Source organism: Ahaetulla prasina, chromosome 1, assembly GCF_028640845.1.
Source record: "Ahaetulla prasina isolate Xishuangbanna chromosome 1, ASM2864084v1, whole genome shotgun sequence".
NCBI lineage: Eukaryota > Metazoa > Chordata > Lepidosauria > Squamata > Colubridae > Ahaetulla > Ahaetulla prasina.
The window spans coordinates 256,849,880-256,870,012 of record NC_080539.1 but is presented as its reverse complement, the minus strand read 5'-3'; the positions used below and the strand labels follow the sequence as shown (position 1 = coordinate 256,870,012).

The following is a 20,133-nucleotide window of genomic DNA, read 5'->3' as shown; positions in this document are numbered from 1 at the left end:
CAGAGCTTCCCTGTAAATATTTCTGAGGCTAACCTGTGGGGCTCTTCTGCCAAAGTATTGGAACCGGCCAGCTGTGCTCCTATGACATCCGCCTCTGCTAATAGCAACTCTTTGACTGCAGAGGAGCGTCCAGCGGTGGGCAAAGGCACCCCGGTGCCTGATAAGATAAAAGACTTTATTATGGGTGCTTTTAGGAGCACCCTTCCTGAGTCTGGCCAGCAGACTGAATGGACATTTTTTGAAATTTCGGGCTATCCCAACAGCTGTATGGACATTGACGAGGAGGAGCTTCCTCCATGTCGAAGCCCGGCTTTCCCCACCCCTTCTAAGGTAAGTTTGCCATCCATTTCGGGGGAGGAGGAACAGCGAGAGTTGGACCTCTCGGATGACGAGGGTCTCATACCTGAGCAACAGGTCTGTTCCCACCAAGTGTATTTAAATCACTGTTATTTAAGGCAACCAACACGGCCAACCTGGGGGCGTGGTCTGAGGGGCAGAATGCTACTGAAGGTCAGGACTCAGCTGATCCACTATTTTCAGAACCGGGTAGGTGGGTGGACAGAGTTCCAGCCCACGCCTGTTTATCGATGTGGTTAAGAGGCAGTGATCAGCTCCTGGCTCCACACCTGTATCTTCGGCTCTGGACAGACGTTATTTTAATGTGGCTCAGGACATGGTGGCGGTACTCCAAACGCTTGCGGTGGATACACCGGTGGCAGCATTAGTATCAGCTTCTAATCTTTCTGGAGAGCCGGAGGAAGGTCTGCGGCCGGAGGATAAGCGAAGGGAACATTCCTTGCCGAGAGCCCACCAAGGGAATGCCTGGGCTATTCGATCAGCTACCATGGCCTCCTTTTTCAATAGGGCCACGCTCATTTGGCTATGCCAGTTGCAGGAGAGGGTACCAGCACTGGACATCCGCATGCAGCAGGACATCAATAAGATTGTAGCTGCAGTCTAATTTTCTGCTGACACTACACTGAATTCAGCCCGCTTTGCCGCTAAGGCCATGGCATCCTCAATAGTGGCCAGATGCCTCCTGTGGCTCAGAAAATGGCAGGCAGATGCTTGCCACATGTGGCAGCTAGCCTCTGCACCCTTTATGGGGGGGAAAACAGGGGAGGCGCTGGACCTTTAGTAATTGAGACACGGGATAAGCGCAAAATATTGCCTTCTGCCCAACACAGGGGTGATTATCGCTACTACACATTTTACCGGCGACAACCATTTAGGGGGTCGGAGATAGGGGATGGTCCGGTCCATCCACAGGGATCCTTTGCTCAGAGACTGAGGTTCCAGCAGGACAGGACAAGTAGAGGTAAACCCTTCCCAGCTAGACGGCCTTTTCGAGAGGGAGGAAGTCATGCTTTCCAGTGTCGCAAGTAACTGCATGTCTCTTCCTCTCATCGGTGGACCATTTAACTATCTTTGCTACCTGATGGGAGGAGATTACATCAAACGCTTGGGTAAGGTAGACAATGCGATCTGGTCTCCCACTAGAATTCATCTCTATCCCCCCCCCCAAGATTTTTTATCAGCTGCCCGGTATTTCGGGACCCTTCTAAAAGGGCGATTATGGAAGCTGCTGTTGTGTCTTGTCTGCTCTCACAGCAGCCGGGGCCTTCTTATCTGCTCCTGAACACGGAGGAATGTATGCCTCCCGGCCCCAGTCCTGGCTCCATGCCCAGACAAGCTGAAGAGGAGGGGGCACCTCCCGGTCCCAGCCCTGGCTCCATGCCCAAGCAGGCTGCAGAGGAGGGAGCATCCCCCGGCCCCAGCCCTGGCTCCATGCCCAGGCAAACGGAGCAGCTAGACCCCTCCCCCTCCTCCACAGCATGTGAGCCTGAGGAAAGTTTATTTCCAACAGCTGCTGATTGGAGTGACCCTTGCATCAGAAGACTGGATAGGCGGAGGCAACAGAAGGAAGGGAGGGGCAGGCCTTAATGAGTGCTGAGTCATGGAGCCACACCCCATGGCCTATATAAAGGATCTGCTTTCTGGCAGTCTCTGAGTCAGGCAAAGTCGAACTTATCTTGCTGAAGTCACTTTCTGGTCTCCTGCCTGCTCTGAGGACTTTGCTAGGACTTTGGGCAGAGCTGCAGAGGCAAGCCTGATTCAGATTTCCCTGACCCGGCCGTCAGCGGAGGAGTGGGACACGACAGCTGCCATCATGCACCTGCTCGATATTAGAGCAATTCAGCCAGTGACAGAGGAGCAACAAGGACAGGGCTTCTATTCAACCTTGTTTGTGGTATCCAAGACCTCGGGTGGGTGGAGACTAATTCTGGACCTCAAAAGACTCAACTGCTATATCATCTACAGATGTTTTAAAATGCAGTCCCTTCTTTCAATCCTGGCCTCTGTGCGGCCTGATGACTTCCTCGCCTCAATTGATCTAACTGAGGCCTATTTACACATCCCTAGTCTGACAGCAAGCTGTCAATGATCCAGGCAAGAGGTCCTTTCAGCGGCTCGAGCTGAAGCTCGAAAAAGCCGCTGAGAAAAAGCGCTTTCTCTCTAATGCAAAGAAAGTGCTGTTAACTCACAATCCACAACGAATCCACACCATCAAACATTGCTATTAATACAACATCCAGGAATAATAAGTAGGGAGACTACTTTCGACACGTCTTGTCCAGGCTGAATGGACTGAGTCAAAAGTGGGAAGCCCTAGCAACAGAGGCAGAGCTTAACAACTTTGACAGACTCAGTCCTTCAGCTGAACAGACATGGTCAACCCATTCCTGGATGCTGTCTCCACCTAGAGGGAGAATAACCTGATTTGTTGTTAATTTCATATGGCTCTGACATACCATTACTTCTCCCCCATTTATTTACATAAATAAAATTATTTATTTAGTTTTATTTATTGTTCCCCAGATTTTGATTATGTAACTTTTCAGTGTGGCCTGCACCAATAAAATACAAAATATGAAACACAAAAGTAAAATCAAGATAATCAAAAATAGTTTATCTATTTTAAAAAAAAACACTGGCCCCTTAGATATCTAATCAGGCCTTCCATAAACTCTTTAGAGATTTAAAGATCAATAGCAAAACATTAAATTCTGCTTGATGGGTGATTAGCAGTCAACACAGATCTTTCAATGTAGCATCAATGTTTGTACTTGTACTGATTAGCACCCAGAGCCCACATTTGCATCAATTGGAGTTTCTGGACATTTTTAAGGGTAGCCCCACTTAGAACTCATTATAGAGTTCGATACAGGTCACAATCATGATATGGATAACTGTTACTAAGTCCAGTTACCTCAGCAAAGGTTGGTGTGTGCTATTCCTAACATTATAAACAGATTCTTCAATACAACTGTCACCTGTAAATTCAGCAATAGCTGAGGTCATGAAACACTCTCAAACTATGACCTGCTCTTTCTGTAAAGAAAGAGTGTAACCCTCTTCAGAACAAAGTTCACTTCAATGCCCGAGTAGTTTTCTCTTTCTCTCTTTCTTGTCTCAATTTAAGTCTCATTTATTTTCTCTCATCCAGCTCATTATAAGATGAGATAATAAACAAGGACATTAATTATTTCCTTGGAGTTAGAGGGTAGGAAGCAGTAGATGGTGTCAATGCACTGACATTGCAAAACTCTGGCATCTCATTGCAAAACTCTGAATGACTTATAGCAGTTTCAAACCATATCAGTCAACAACCTAGCTAATAGCCATATGGATGTGTCCCAATAGGAAAGACTGGAAATACTGCAAAGAATAAGAGAAGTATGGTAAAAAAAAAAAACTTAAAGCAAAAGGAAGGAAGGAAGGAAGGAAGGAAGGAAGGAAGGAAGGAAGGAAGGAAAGAAGGAAGGAAGGAAATCCAATTCTTAATACTATATTTCAGACAATACTCTATTTCAGAAATGGAATTAGAAATGGCTTCAGCCAAATGTATGTAGAGCTACAAGGACACCATTTTTTTTTGAAAAATTTTATTTATTTTTAAACATAAAATAAAAAACCCTCATCAAATCAATTCCATTACAACATGCTGTAAGGGTGTTAACATATCTTCCTGTGCATTCACAAAATAATCATCTCTTCCATACATATATCTTATACTCATTTTTCCTAACATATCTTTCCATTTAACCAATTATAGAATAAATCCCATATTTTATAATATTGTTTATCTTCTTGTTCTCTAATTTCAAATGTTAATTTACTCATCTCTGCACATTCCAATATTTTTCTAATTATTTCATCTTGCAAAGGTAACTTTTCATTTTTCCAATTTTTTGCAAATACAATCCTAGCTGCTGTAGTAATATTCAAAATCAAATATTTTATATCTCTAGTATATATCTCCGGTATAATTCCGAACAGAAAGATTTCTGGCTTAAAGTCAATATGCTTTTTAATCATTGTTTTCAGCCACGTGTATTCAGCCACGTGTCCAATATCTCTTAGTTTTGATGCATGTCCACCACTAGGACACCATTTTTAAATCATCTTATAGCAGGGTTGTCAAACTTGTGGCCCGCGGGCAGGATGCATCATGCGCTGGCGATGCCTACGCCGGTTTAGCAAAGGGGGCAAAAGTCCCGATACATAACTTGACGCAGCTGTGATGATGCGAGTTTGACATCCAATCTTACAGTATTCAAGAATGGAATATTTAAGATCAATGAATATTTACTGAGTTCTTTCAGTAAGGACAACTTATTTAATAAAGATCTTGTAACCACCCTTTAAATAGGCAGGAATGCATCCCACATTTACAGAGACATTAATCACCTCCCTTAACCATGGGGCAGATCCCAACCTGGCTGACTGAATAAAGTAGGAGAAGCAAGAATATCATACAAATGAGAGACACTACCTGTTTGTTTGACTCTTACTTCTCCTACTTTATTCACTACAAGAACTACAAGATATAGGATGTACATATTATTCCAGAGAAAACTGTTCTGAAAGTAAAAGAGTCTAGGCAGGGATGAAATGCTACCGGTTTGGGCCAGTTTGCCCAAACCGGTAGTGATAACTGCTACCGTTTGCCCGAACTGGTAGTAAAAGAATGCTTTAAAAAGTATGACAATCAGCTGTGCCATGCGATCGTTGGAACTTTTAAAAACTTTTTAAAGCATTTTTTTACTACCTATTTGCCCAAACCATAGTAAAAAAATGCTAAAAAAAGTAAAAGTTCTGAAGATCAGCTGTGCGACAATCAGCTAGCTGTGCCAGACAATGTCGGAACTTTATTTTATTTTATTTTTTTTACTACCAATCAGCTGTGAGAAAATCAGTTGTGCCTGATTGTCTGTGAGGTTCCTGCCTGTTGCAGGGGCCATTTTGTGTGAAGTCCAGCTGCTTTTACATTATGTGTAAGTCAGTTGTGCAGCCACACCCACCCGGTCACATGATCACTAAACCATGCCCACCAAGCCACGCCCACAGAACCGGTAGGGATAACTTTTGAATTTCACCACTGAGTCCAGGTAATATAGGCTTTATAAGTAACAATAAGGTGGTCACCATGTATGAGTTGGACAGCCATATAGATCTATTTAGTAAATAAATAACAAGCAGCATGAATTGTGGCCAGAAGCAATGCAGCCATCACTGTTATTTTGCTTGAACTGGCAAGCACCAGTTAGCAATTGTTTGTTACATTCAGGCTCATTCTGTCTTTCTGGGCCAGAAACAACTTGCAGGTCATCTTCACGGGAAGCCCCATATAAAGTGAATTATAATAGGCTGTTCGATGACCAGTTCCTTTGAGTCAAGAAACAGGTTTTGCACCAGCAGTAACTTCAAGGCAGTAACTTGCCTTGAATTCAGTCTCAGTCTGTTTTGCCCCTTCCAATCCCTTAAAGTCTCTAGGCACCAGGTCATGATTTCCACTGCATTTTCTGCTTAGCCTATCGCAGAGATGTAAAGCTAAATACTGGTATTATCAATACATAGATTACATTAAATACAAAACTGATAGATCAGTTCCCCCAGAACCTACAACAAAAACACTTTGGGAAAAGTACAGGTCTCAAGAAAGTTCGTATGTAGGTTATACAGAAAGAATGAACATGTTAAAGACATGTTCTTCATAAGCATATTTATAGCATACTGCCATATTTTCAGCAGCATTAACACTCCTACAACAATTCATGTGATTCTTTACCCTTCAATTCTCAATTCTCAGGTCTAAAACACCAGTTCTTCCTTTCCTTTCTTCCTCACAAAAGGCAATAAAACATGATTAACTAGACCTGTATGTAAAGAGAGTATTGCCTAATTATATTTGAAATGGAACATTATTATTTTATTTATTTTATTTGTTACATTTATTTGCTGCCTATCTCACCATGGGACTATTCTAAGCAGATTACAACAATGTTTTGATTGAAACCAATCCAATACTCTATTCTGTGAACTTGCAAGTATAAACAAGATTCTAGGTTTGGATAAAGGAGAAAAAAAACTTATGCTAATAATATTACTAGGTAGTGGTTATGATACATTAATAGGTTTTAATAAGGAAGATTGCAACTTAGTGGACCCTGCATTCACAGTTTATAATTAGGTCTAAATGCCTATGGGTGCAAGTGATTCCTATTATGTCATCAAATCAAATCAATATTTTTAAAAGCAATGAAACATCAACTTAAAATCTTAAAATATTATTTTACACCATGAGATTCATATGCTGTTACGAAAATCAGGCATTAATATACAGTAATCTCATGTCTTCATTCAGAACAAATTTATATATCACTCATCAATGACTGTGATCTAACATTAGTATTGTTAAGATAAAAAGCAGTTACCAGTACTTCCCAAAGACTATTACCCAAACCATATATATTTCAGAACTTCAATATTTTTCATTGCAAATCAGAACAACAGAAATCACCAAAAACAAAAGCACATTAGAATAGATAGAAATAGAAATAACAGAAATGAGATTGAAATCCAAAGGTGACAATTCCTTACACACAAAACCAAAGGATATTCCATTTCTTCATATGTAACACACGCTTCTTTTTCAATAGAGATGCGATTCAGAAACACTGCATTGGAATGGAAACCTAAGCTTAAATCAGAATGATTTAATGTAGGAGATGACCAGCCTGAGCCTGAGGGCAGGGTCAAACGCATCATCAGTTTGGAGTCTCTATGCCTCGTAAGAGACCTCAGTCTAGCCTCCCCTTCTCATCTGGTGCCAATTTACCTTGACCATAATTCAGATTCTTGTTATAGGTAGCATGAAACAAACTTGTTTGTAATACTTTTTTAACTATCTTGGTTCCTGACTTTTTGTACCTGACAGAAAATTGTAGAAAGTTATTATTCCTAAATTAATATGTAGAAATTTCTTTCCCCTGCAGAAGTCTTTTCCAAACTCTCCATTGATTCTTTCTTGATATAAATGCTTCCTGATTAAAAATGGATCATTATAATCCTACATACAAAATATAGAAAGGGAGTGTACTTAATAAATGTTCCATAGTATCTATGATACTATCTATGTACACTATATTATAATAAGTTTTTGTAAATTAGAATGACAGAAATGCCAGCTATGCACAAAGTACTTTCAATAACCAACATATATAATTATATGGCTGTATGTATATAAGGTTATAGAATGCATAAGCATTAATTTATTAACATACTTAAGTGTAAGTGTAAGGAATCACAATTAATGAAGGGGACCCAAATTCATGGTATCATAACCAAATCAAGTAATCTACTTCTTGAAGATAAAAGCATTTTGTTCTGTTTTTATTAAATAAGATGTTAATTATTAACAGTTCCTGTAACTACACAAAATAACAAGCTAAAATTCACAATTTCACTAAAGAAGAACCATTGCTCAAAGCACATACAGGAAGTCATTTAAAACTACTCCATTGATCATTGTTAGTCTGCTTCCTGAAAAGCAGAGCACTGTAAAAATCTTGTGGATTCAAGTAATCACCACTTCCTAGCTTCCAGCCAGAACCAGATTTGCAACCTAAAAACAAAATCCTTGTCCAACTTCAAATAGACATAAGACATTTTTAATTGTCCAAAGTCCCTTCACTCGTTTATATAAGTCTTCCTGAACAGTTTAAGATGAAGAACAAAGTTCTTCCTTCTCAGCTTGGAGAAGAAACTTCTGGTGAAAAATTACTCTTCAATGAGCCAATTTGGTACAGTAATTTAAGGCCGCAGGCTACAAACCAGAAGACCATGAGTTCTAGTTCTGTCTTAGGCACAAAGCCAGCTAGGTGACCTTGGACCAATCACTGTGTCTTGGTTCTAGAAAGGAGGCAATGGAAAATGACTTCCAAAATTTTTTGCAAGAAAAGTGTAGTGACCATAGTGTCCAGGTAATTGCTAGGAATGTTTTTTTTTTTAAAAAAAAAACCCTCTTAGAGGCATGTGCACACGCATGTACACACTTACACACACATTCTTTAAAGGCACATCAAGCCAATTTGGAGCCTTCTGTGTTTTCAAGATGCCACAAAATAGCATTATAGAAGGTTCCTTACCACTTCTCTGTAAGCCCTTCAGTTTCAAGCTGGAACGAAAAGTTGGAGCTCATTTTTTTATTTTTGTAAATAAAAATTCTGACGGTGAAAGACTACCATTTTACTTAATGCTTTTAACCAGCTAACTTTCTGATGTCACACAAAAAGAATTATGTTGATCAGGAGATAGTTTGAAAAACATTTTGTGTGTTTGTGTATGTGAATTATATGTATTGTATGCTAAGAATGTCTAGCTTGCTGACAGCCATTCCAGGTATAAAGGCAAAACTCTAGAGCCTTAAGAGTCAATCCAGAACACACTATTCTTTGAGTACATTAGTGCTAGGCTTCCAAGTAGCAAAACTGGTTAGACCAGGAGGTTTCAACTCATCCAGGCACAGAAAGTGTAGTTTAAATATTTCTCTCTCTTTCCTCAAACATAGTCTTTTATAAAAGCTCATCAAGTTCTCCTGGAACTCTAAGGATCCACTGAATACAGTTTGAGAAACTTTGGAGGAGGGAGGGAGGGAGGAATAAAGCCTGTTTTCCCAAAAATAAGACATCCCCTGATAATAAGCCCAATCAGGCTTTTGAGCGCATGCTCTAAAATAAGCCTCCCCCTGAAAATAAGCCCTCCCCGAAAATATTTAAATGCAGAGCTGGAAATCAGGTGTCATGAAACACTCTCACACTATGACCTACTCTTTCTGTAAAGAAAGAGTGTAACCCTCTTCAGAACAAAGTTCACTTCAATGCCTGAGTAGTTTTCTCTTTCTTGTCTCAATTTAAGTCTCACTTATTTTCTCTCATCCAGCTCATTATAAGATGAGATAATAAATAAGGGCATTAATTATTTCCTTGGAGTTAGAGGGTAGAAAGCAGTAGATGCTATCTATGTACTGATGGCATCTCATTGCAAAACTCTGAATGACTTATAGCAGTTTCAAACAATATCAGAGTCAACAACCTAGCTAATAGCCATATGGATGTGTCCCAATAGGAGAGACTGGAAATACTGCAAAGAATAAGAGAAGTATGGTAAAAGAAAAAAAAACTCAAAGCAAAAGGAAGGAAGGAAGGAAGGAAGGAAGGAAGGAAGGAAGGAAGGAAGGAAGGAAGGAAGGAAGGAAGGAAGGAAGGAAGGATTGTTTATTCAAATTCAGTCTATTTCTTATTCCACAAAGCTTTCTTTTGATACAACGTACAAGTGCTATTCAATCTATTGCTCTTTTCCAAGCAATTCAAATAAATGATTGTGTAATAAGGTTGTGAATCATATTAAATAAAGCAGATTTCCATATAAGATTTATATTCTTGCTATCAAATGATTTCATGGATCGTTTACTTCAAAAAAATTGATACATTGACACTAATCTTACTAAGAGGATTAACCTGTTCTCACAGAATGACCTACCTCTTTGACAGATACACACACATATTGCAAAATATGGTAAATGCATATATATAAACACGCAAAACAAAAAGTTACTTTTTCTAAAATGGAGTATGTGTTATAAATATTGCTATCATTTGCAGTTATGGATATAAAATAATTATATTACATTTATATCCTGCATTTATTTTTTTACAAATCATTATGTTGTGGCTCTTTTCTATTTTCCCCACAACTATCATTCTGTGAATTATGTTGAGTTGAGAGAGTAACTCCTGCCTTGGGCTGGAGTTTGGACTAGAAGATCTCCAAGGTCCCTTTCAGCCCCATGATTCTATGAAGGGCCCTAAGTCATCCAGCTGGCTTGTGTGTCAAAGAGCAAACTAGAAACCACAGTCTCATCCAGTATCTTAACCATTTCATTGAATTAGTAGTTGCCATAATTGATAATACTTAAAGTAATAACTGAGAGCTAACTAGAAGCTGGAACAGTATCTGTCATTATGGGACAAATCTTCTGGACTCAGAACAAGGAATGTATTCAAAGGAGAGCTAAATGGGGCTGAATCTGTAACACATTAATGAGAGAAATTGATTAGTACAAGCAATACTCCCAAATCCAAACTTCTCAAAGTTTCAATGCTTCTTGAAGCTTAGTACCTTCGCCTCAGTGTACTGAATTAGAAACTGGTAACTGTTTTTTTCTCATCTCACTTCATGAAGGAAATAGTATTCAATCCACATTACTTTTGCATACCATCATTAAATATATATGCTAAGATTCAATCTTTTATTATAAACTAAAGTTACATACACGCACTCTTGAAGGCTAAAGTAAAGTAAGAGACAAAATTTACTTAATGGTTATGCAATTGCACAATTTTAACTTTTTTGTTTTTGTTATGTTTACATATATCTTTCTCTCAACAGGGTGCAGAAAAGGGTTTTTGTGTGCTTATAAAAAGCTTTCATTGAAAGTTCTACATTCTTTGTGCTTTGTTCTACATTGTGCCATATAGAAGCAAGTATGTGCTCTGACATTTGGAAAGTAAATGTCCATTTTTACCTTCTGGTCAAAGAAGGTTGGGGCATGGAAGCAATGACTATAGCCTAAGGAAGTAAGGAGTTGGGAGAAAGTAAAAGAACACAATTTAATCACAAAATAAAGTGCGTTGTGGTGTTGTTGTTTTTTTGCTGTTTTGCGTCCTGTTAATCAAAAAACTTATATTGGTTTGGGTACAAAAACAAAAAGAAGCCAGACTGTGGTATTCAAACATAAGCAATGATTAAAAGAAGACAGGATTCCTAACTAATGACACCATCTAAGTGTGGTTTGTTGTATATCCCCCCTCCAAATTTGTAACTTGTAATAGATTTGGATTTCAAACAAATCACAATGAGGCATAAACAATTATCCTGTTTTCCCGAAAATAAGATATCCCCTGATAATAAGCCCAATTGGGCTTTTGAGCGCATGCTCTAAAATAAGCCTCTCCCTGAAAATAAGCCCTCCCTGAAAATATTTAAATGCAGAGCTGGAAATCAGGTAAAATGGCAAGAGGAGCCCCATCTTGCTCCACATGCCCCAAAATAATAAGACCTCCCTGAAAATAAGGCCAAGCACTTATTTCGAGGTTCAAAAAATATAAGACAGGGTCTTATTTTCAGGGAAACATAGTATTTAGCAGCATGAAAGACCAGATTATACTTTTAAAAAGCAAATTTAGATTGTTAGAGATGGAAAACCAAGAAGGAAGTAATAAAAGTTACAACAAACTTCCCCAAAGCTATTTATAACCTAGTTTTGAAGATACGGTACTGTACTACCACCACCCACATTCATGTCATTATATTTTGGGTGCATGGCTTCCTTCCCACAGTCGCCGCTACCAGTTCGTGCGATCCAAAGAGAACCGGCTGAATCCCACCACTGCTTCACAGTCTTAGGAAAACAAACCAAATAGGGTTATCCTAATCTCTGAAGGGAGTATGTTCCAGAGGGCAGGAGCTGTGACAAAGAAGGCAGTAATCCTGGTCCCTGCCAGTCAGCATTCCATGGCTGACAGCACCTGTAACATACCTAATCTACTAGATTTGGTTGGTTACCAAATTGGATGGCTAGAAATGACTGGGAGAAGCCAGTCCATTAAGTAGCCTGGTCCCAAGGCATGCTAATTTTGAAAATTAAAATTAATATATGAAGCTAGTGCTTACAGTTAAACTGTTGGTTACTCTATTACTCTTTCCCAACTTTGTTATCAGTGATCCTTTAACTTGAACTGCAGTCTTTTACATATTAAATATTTGATCTGTTACAGCACTACGATTTCCAGTTCATACAATCAAGAACAGTTGGTCCAGCATTTAAATTGGTATCTGTGAATCTAAGCATTTTTAAAATGTACCGCTGCAAGTATAGTTTTCTCCTATGGTTTCAGTCCATCCATGAGATCAATCAAAGCTTATGTGCATCAATTCAACAACCTATCAGATCCAGGAAACATATCCTTTTTGTTATGAACCTGCCCTCAGAAATATCTCCCCAGAAATCCATGTGGCTCCCATTCTTATTATGTTCTTTAGAAATGTGGCTATTCTCTCACATTTTGGGATATAACGGATATGAAGCCCTGTTGTAGTTTTTTAAAAATTGAATATTGTTATTTCAAAAAGTTAGATATTTTTTATTGTTCATCTTCATTGTTTTTCTGTTTTTAAATTTTAAGTTGCTCATTGTCACTTTAGTATTGAACAGCATCCAAATCAAATAAAAAACAAATAAATTTCCCAACTGACTTGATTATGCTCAGATTCTTAGCCTCATATTCTGGAACATCAATGCAACAACAAACCACACATTAAGAATGAAATATTACATGAATGATCAACAATCCATTAATATTTTCACAATGACTCACAATAAATTTTGGAAAAGAATGTTAGCATATTCTGTCTCTACCATACTTTGCTGAAAATAAATTACAAGTGCTAGAATGAGCAGTTTCCATATTTATATTTTCAACTTTCAATAAGAATATTTGCAATATTCATGAACAATGAAAAATGTATTACAAAATTTTGTTGAGCTCAATTGCTTAACAAGTGCAACAATAATGATATACTTTTTAAAATTCATACACATTCTCAAACTTTCACTAACTTTATAAGAGATTCTTACATAAAGAATGTATGAATATTTATATCTGCCTTATTTTTGAAACAGATAGACAAAGTGAATCATATCTCTATTTACTTAGCAATGTTTATAATTTATGATTTAATATCCAAAAGTAACATAAATACTAAAGTTTCCCCTTGTTAAAGGGATTTTTCAAGTCATTTTAAAAGGAAACTTTAAATTTGAGGAATTATCTTTCTTAGTTTAGTGTCAGATTCCACCTATCACATTAATTGTAAAACTATTCCAATTTACATTCCACTGTGAACTACAGTAGTTTCTTTAATAAGGATGTGACTATTGAAATATAAGATTGCAAAAATAAATCAAAACTTACAAGGCAGTAACACTTTTCAGATGTCAGCTTTATGAAATGATTGATGGCACCTAATTTGTAGGAAATAGGTCTCTTGCAAAATCTTAAAAATCCATTTTTGAATGCAGCAGAGAGCTATATTATCAGACTATCAGCCCTTAAATTTTCTAACTAAACTAGGTTAACCTGGAACAGGAAGACCTATATTCAAATCCATTTTTTACCATGGGTACTTATGGGACAACGTTTGGACAGTTACTATTCTTTCACTCCAATGTGCTTCACAGAGCTACTGTTATGCATAAAAATTGAAAACAAGAACATGCCATCTTTTATGAATTCTATATTAAATACAGAGATAGTATCACAATAATGCTGAAAATACATGAACAGAGTCTGTAAGAGAATACTGGTATAGTATAAAGTATAAAACAACACAAATTCTTGCATGATAAAAAGTTTTTGAAGTCTCATCTTTCCATCAATGACCCATAATGTCATTTTTCCAACTAATCAGGCCTACAAAACATAAGATAAGGTCATCTTCAAGTTGACTTCTAATGACTCCAATGATACATTTCTGTTACTTCTTTGCCAACAACAGAGAAGTTATTTTATGCTGTCTTTCCCCAAAAAGTTTTGTCATTCTAGCATTCCTGGTGGTCTCTCCTTCATGTATTAGCTAAGTCTGACTATGCTTAGCTTTCTGAAATCAACTAAACTGGAGCAAAATTTCAGGGGTACATTGAAAAAAAATCAAGGAAAATCTTTTTCAGGGATAGACTTTTCAAGATAACAAAATGTAGCTGTACAGATAAAATTTAGACGGCACACAAATTTCCACAGACCCCACTCTGGTCTGACTCCAGACCAACCCTGCAAACATGCTCACTTAAAGAACAAATTGACAGGCATTAATTTGAGCATGAGCATATTAGCCTTACAACTAATGTTCTAGGCCAGTTTATGTCCTCTCTGTTTAATTCTTTTTCAGCAACAGCAATACTCTGAAATGTTTTCATTTTTAACCAAACTTTGTATGGAGTTATGCATCTTTACTCAAAATATAGTCATTTTGTGATTTAAGTTTAACATAGCATCTGAACCCAGGGGGAGGATTAGAATAACTCAATTTTGCATCATTTTCAAACAAATCAACTTTTTAACCATTGACTCATATCGCATACTAATTTGCACGCGCAGAATCGAAGCATCCTCACAGAAATGAGAGAGGGTAAGAGTGCCTCTGCTACTAGTTTCTTTTTTATATGTATATGGCAATACTACTGTACTTAGAAGCAAAGAAAATAGAGAAAGAATAATTGCTTCTACTTTACATGTACTACTTACTGTAGGTGAACCATGCAATGCAGTCAGTAAATATGGCTCATGGCTGTGTAACTTAATTTGGCTTACTTACTGAACCAGTCATGGTTTTAAATGTTATGTGAATATAACCACAGTAACTGGGGGAGAAGAAATAATTTGACGGTACTTGCCTAAAAGATAACTTTAAGCTACAGTTAATGAACCTGATTTGTTTGGATATAAATCACACTTGATAATTACTGTAGTTCTCAGTTTGAATGTCATAACAAACAGCAGTTGAAAACAGAAGTAAATACTTTCACTTTCCTCCTCCAAGCCAGCCCGAGAAAGGATAACAGTTTAGCAACCTATACAAACCAGGGAACTGTATACACTTATGTCTCCATAAGACATATTGTAGGAGTACTTCTATTTGAATCCAAACAGAAACCATTAATATTTAAGGCAGGAAAAGACATTGCCATAGTTTGTACTGCAATAAACAGATTTTGCACACTGTTATGGCATTTAATTTTTGTTTTATGAAAGTGAGATTGAAAAAAAAAAGCTTCTCTGTGGAGGTCAGGAATGCTAAAAGTTAATAATGCAATGTTTCAAAGGAAAATCCTTTTAAGGAAAAAAGTATTTCCTAGAAAATATACTGTATTTTAAAATCAATATAGAATTAGTATAAAAATCTTTACACAAAAAGCTGTCTCAAATTTCCTCTTCTATAAGGCATAATAGCTATAAAAATTCTATTTTAAACATTATCAGGTTTATTTTAACCTCATTAAAATATTATCTATTTATCTGATTAAAAGTTACACCATTGTCACAACTTTCTAATGCAGATTTCACCAATGTGATGCACATGATACATGAACTGAGAATTTGAAGGACTTCTGTCTCAACATTTCTGAAGAACCTCAGACTGGAAAAGTAGCTCTAATTAATTGAGTGACTGGCTTTATAGCTGAAACCTACCTGTATGAGAATTTTGTGTGTACAGACTTAGTTTAATACAGATTGAAAGGTATATATTCAGAAATACTTTTATTTTAGAGCTCTAGAACAATTGTTCCCTTTCTGAGTCCATTTTGATGAATATATAATGCCATTTGTTAATTTGTTTTTGGAATTATTGTTTTTAGGAAAAGACATGATCAGAGATGTGGAAGTATTGCTAATGGATACACTTAAAAAGGGAGGTCAAGTTAATTTTCAACCAATTTTTAAAATGATTACATGCTAATTGATAGCCGGAGAACAAAAATGGATATACTGTGCCCTTCTTATTGCTAAAAAAACTATTCTTCAATATTTAAAAGATAATTATATGGCATTTTCTATCAGTGGATTGAAAATCTGATGTTACTTGCAACTAATGGACAGGTATAGATTATGTATGTATATTTAAAATGAATATGGTAATCCTTTACTAAAAGGATTGTGTAAAGTGTTTTTTACATATATACATGTGTGAGAAGCCCCATATATACATGAATTTATCCTTGTCTTTGATCGTTTTCATTTTTTTAATTTAAACTCCTGTTCAGTATAATAATAAAACACTCCAGGTAAGTTTTAAACTACAGCTGAAAATGTTGACTCATCATTTTATCATTCAGAGGATTCGAAATTTTAAAACACAAGAAGCCTACAAACGAGTGCTAATATATGATAGATTACTTAGCTCTAATTTTGTCATCAATTCTGAAAGCAATTTCATTCAGGAATATGAATTTTAAAGAATGGTAGAAATCTGATTATCCAGCTCCTTTAACAAAAGCCCCACACAATTTTTTGATTCTATTGACAATGACAACACAAAACTGACTTTTGTTAGAAAGAAAAGCAATACAACATTTTCAAGCCTAATGTTCTTTTTCACTTGCATTCACGTAGTATTTATTACAAGTAGTAAGGAGGCATCTATTAATGATGATATAACTGTACAGATGAATAGAACTATAAGAACCTAGTTCTAAAATTGATAATTAATTTTAAATCATTCACCCAAGAGAGGAGGCCACATCTGAGCCTAGCCTCATGCAAACAGTACGTGTTTACACTTCTAAAGAAATTAACTATCTCCACAATACTTTTCTGTAGAACTGTTACTAATCAAAGAAATTGCATAATTCAGTGCACTGAACTCCACCCATTTAAACTGTTCTAAGGTTTGAATTTCAGCCATGAAGTGATTATCCTTTTTAAAAGCTCTTTTCACTGATCCATAATTTTATCTATCCTTTTAATAAACATATAAACCTTTAATAAACCTTAATCACTCAAATAATAAATTAATTTTTACAATTAGAAATCTTTCGAGGCAATTTATTTCTAATTTTGTCTTTTTCCATTTTTGTCTTCTTCCATTCTAATAGTGGAACCCTAGGCAATAATCAAAATACAAGTAGCAAGCACTTATCTCATTCCAAACAAACATGGCTACAATCTCTTGAGCATTTTCAAATCATAAGGCAAGATCTCCTTTATTTCAATTTACATCACACACACACACACACACACACACAAACTTCTAATGGACGCTATCAAAAATGGCAGGATAGAAGCATCTCCTTGCAGAAACAACCTTAAAGACGAAAGATCCATTATTTTCCCATCTGCTTAGGTTTATAGAAAGAATTTCAGTTTTTCTGAAAAGTAAATGTTTATGTATACATATCCAGCCCACGTCATTTGGTTATGGATCCAGACTATTAATTTCCACATAAAACACCATTATGCACAGATTCATCAACTGGGTGGGGGGGGACACTTCTCTACTTTAAATCCACCTGCCACCCCACCCCCCCAACCATGGTATTAGGAACACTTCACCTTTTGTCATCTCCCTTTTCCACAAGCATTGGAAGCATAAGACGATTTCAGCTTGCTACACTGCAATTCCATACTGTAACCGTCCCTCCTTACCCAACACTTCCAACTCCCGTCAGTTTAATCCCTCCACAGGCCACAGCACCCTGATTCTACCGATTTCTTGGGGAAACGGTGCAGAGCAGGCAGAGAGACGGCGAGGAAGAGTGGGGGGGGGGGGAGGAAACGATCCAAGGCCACGTAAGAAAAGCCCCTGCCACCACCAGCTTCCCGGGAAAGCAACACTTCCTTCCTTCCTTCCTTCCCTCCCACCCCACCTCTTCTACCACATACCCGGGTCTGGCAAGGGGAGAGGCGGGGATGGGAAGCAGCAGAAGCAGAGGCACCTGCTTGGGCACGAGAGCGACAGGATCGTTCGCCTGCTTACCGTCCAGCTCCCACGCTGCTGGTGCCGGGGGAGGAGGGATGCTTCCCCGTTCCCCTTGGCAACCAGGCCCTCCACCTCTGGCGGCGGGGCTGCCGGTTGGCGGGCGGGCGGTAGAAAGGGGCGCGCGCGCTCTTCCCACCCCTGCCTTCCCTGAGCGCGCCCCCGTGCTGCCATATGCCAGGGCACCGACGCCTCTGCACTCGCTCGCTCCCGCGCCGGAGCGGCCTCGGCCTCGCGGCTTTCTCCGTCTCCAGCCCCACCCCGCCAGTCCGCCCTGCCGCCTCCTCCTCCTCCTCCCGCCAAGAGGTGTGCGGCGGCTCTTTCACCCGCAGCGAGAAGTGGGCATCCGCCCTCCATGGACCGCCACCACCTCTCCCGTCCCCCACCGCCGTCGTCGAGCCGCGCCAATCCCCGCATCCGCTCACCTTTTTGCCGCCGCCTCCGGCGCCGCCGCCACCGGGCCAGAGCCACTGCTGCCGCCGCCTCCATGCCGGGGCTTCTCAGCCCCGCAGCTCTTCAGCGCCGCCTCCGCCTGTGCCAGGGCCGCCTCCGCCTGTGCCGGGCCGCCCACTGCGTCAGCTTCGTAAACCCCACTACGCACCCAGCGGTAACCATGGCTACGGTGGGTGCGCGCGCGCGCGCCCTCTGGTGGCCAGTGTTGCAACCTGGCAGGGAACGGTTGGTCACAGATGCCCCAGCGGGGCGAAGAGGATTTCCCGCTGCCCCTGTGGGCTGAGGAAGAGACTGCTGAAATATGGGAAAAGACATTGCTTGCTTTTTATTAATCTTTAAAAAGAGGATTTGCGAGACTCTATTTATGGAATACGTCACCTCCCCATAAAGAAGGATTCAAGTGAAGGATGGCTCTTTGATCCATCCTTCTCTTGAATGGACAAAAGCGGTGACTTAAAGGAGTTCACAGATGGATGAGTAGCGCTCTTTAATCCTAAATACACAGGGAATAAAGTGGTGTATTACACGATCAAAAGGAAGCTATGAAGGAGTATTTAAAATGAATGCATTGCTTTTTAAACATTTTTATCTGCGATATGGAAATGAGGTTCTGTAGCTGTTGAGCCTTAACAAACAGCATTGTTTCCTTGAGAGCCAGGTATAAATAAATAGGAAAGGGACATTGGAAGGATGGAGAAAGCAAGGAAACTAATTTAGATAAGAGCAAAAGCGGTAGATAGAAATTGCTGAAATTCGTTATAACATTAATTTGAAATAAATGAAAGCTTTTTTTGCACTCTGAAGATTTTTATGTGCCCCTAAGACATAAAAAGATAAGACACATTACTTCATCTGTTGCTTCTGTGAAGTAAAAAACACAGAGATGACTACACAGACTTCTTTTATATAGTGCCTGTGGGTGTCCTTCAATTTCAGTCTTTCCTAGTGTGCATGATAAATAGAACATTACTACTACATGAACAAAACTATTGAAAAAATATTTAATGTGCTTCTTCAGAAGCTTTGCTTTGATCACAGCTCCCAATGGTATCAAGTAACTCAGAAGATAATTGAGAATAGCAGTCAACCAATATTGTGCAAGGAATTGCCTTGAGAAAAAGAAAAGCCCAACTGATTGTTTTTCAAAATAATTTACAACTGACTTTTATAAGATTCAGATCTCTCAAACTGGCTCATAATACCAACCATCATAAAATTATCTATAAGAATAAATCACATAAATTAGCAACAGAAACTATAAATAACAGCATTATGTTCAGCATAGGCATTCTATTGAATTTTTGACTTTCATCTTCAGCTCTTAGCAACCATTTTCACAGCTTCCCCCAAACCCCCAATGTTGGAATAATTAATGGTGGACTGTTTGCAAAGATCACTCTGATCTACTCACAGATATCACTCTGATTTGAAAATAGATTTGTCTGATAGCATTTTATATAAGAACTAAAATTATTATTTTTCTCTTTTCTAATGCAGTTGTACAATGGCACATTTGAACTATAAGATATATTGGGGCCACGGCTTCTTTGATTTTTTTTACCTAGAACAGGGTGAATTAGAAACACTTATCACGGGTATATGATGTTCTTTTTGGAATAACTCTAATCGACTACATTAAAAAGATGATAGTAAGGATAGTTTTTTTTAAAAAAAAATCTTTATATAAAAAATAAAACATACTTTAGCCATTCTTCAAACCTTTAGCCATTCTTCAAATATTCA

The 20,133-nt window shown here is 38.4% G+C and overlaps 1 protein-coding gene across 6 annotated transcripts in view; it reads right to left on the bottom strand.

Moving 5' to 3' along the window:
* Window positions 1–18,505, bottom strand: part of DAGLA (diacylglycerol lipase alpha) — a 129,631-nt gene extending 111,126 nt beyond the window's left edge. For 2 of the 6 annotated variants that reach the window (XM_058155488.1, XM_058155504.1), the window contains exon 1: window positions 18,363–18,492. The gene's annotated coding sequence lies outside the window, so the exon portion shown is untranslated. Of the gene's footprint in view, window positions 1–17,937; window positions 18,149–18,362 lie in introns of those variants that run through there. The other 4 variants (XM_058155479.1, XM_058155512.1, XM_058155521.1 and 1 more) reach the window with 4 other exon arrangements.
* Window positions 18,506–20,133: the final 1,628 nt, after the last annotated feature.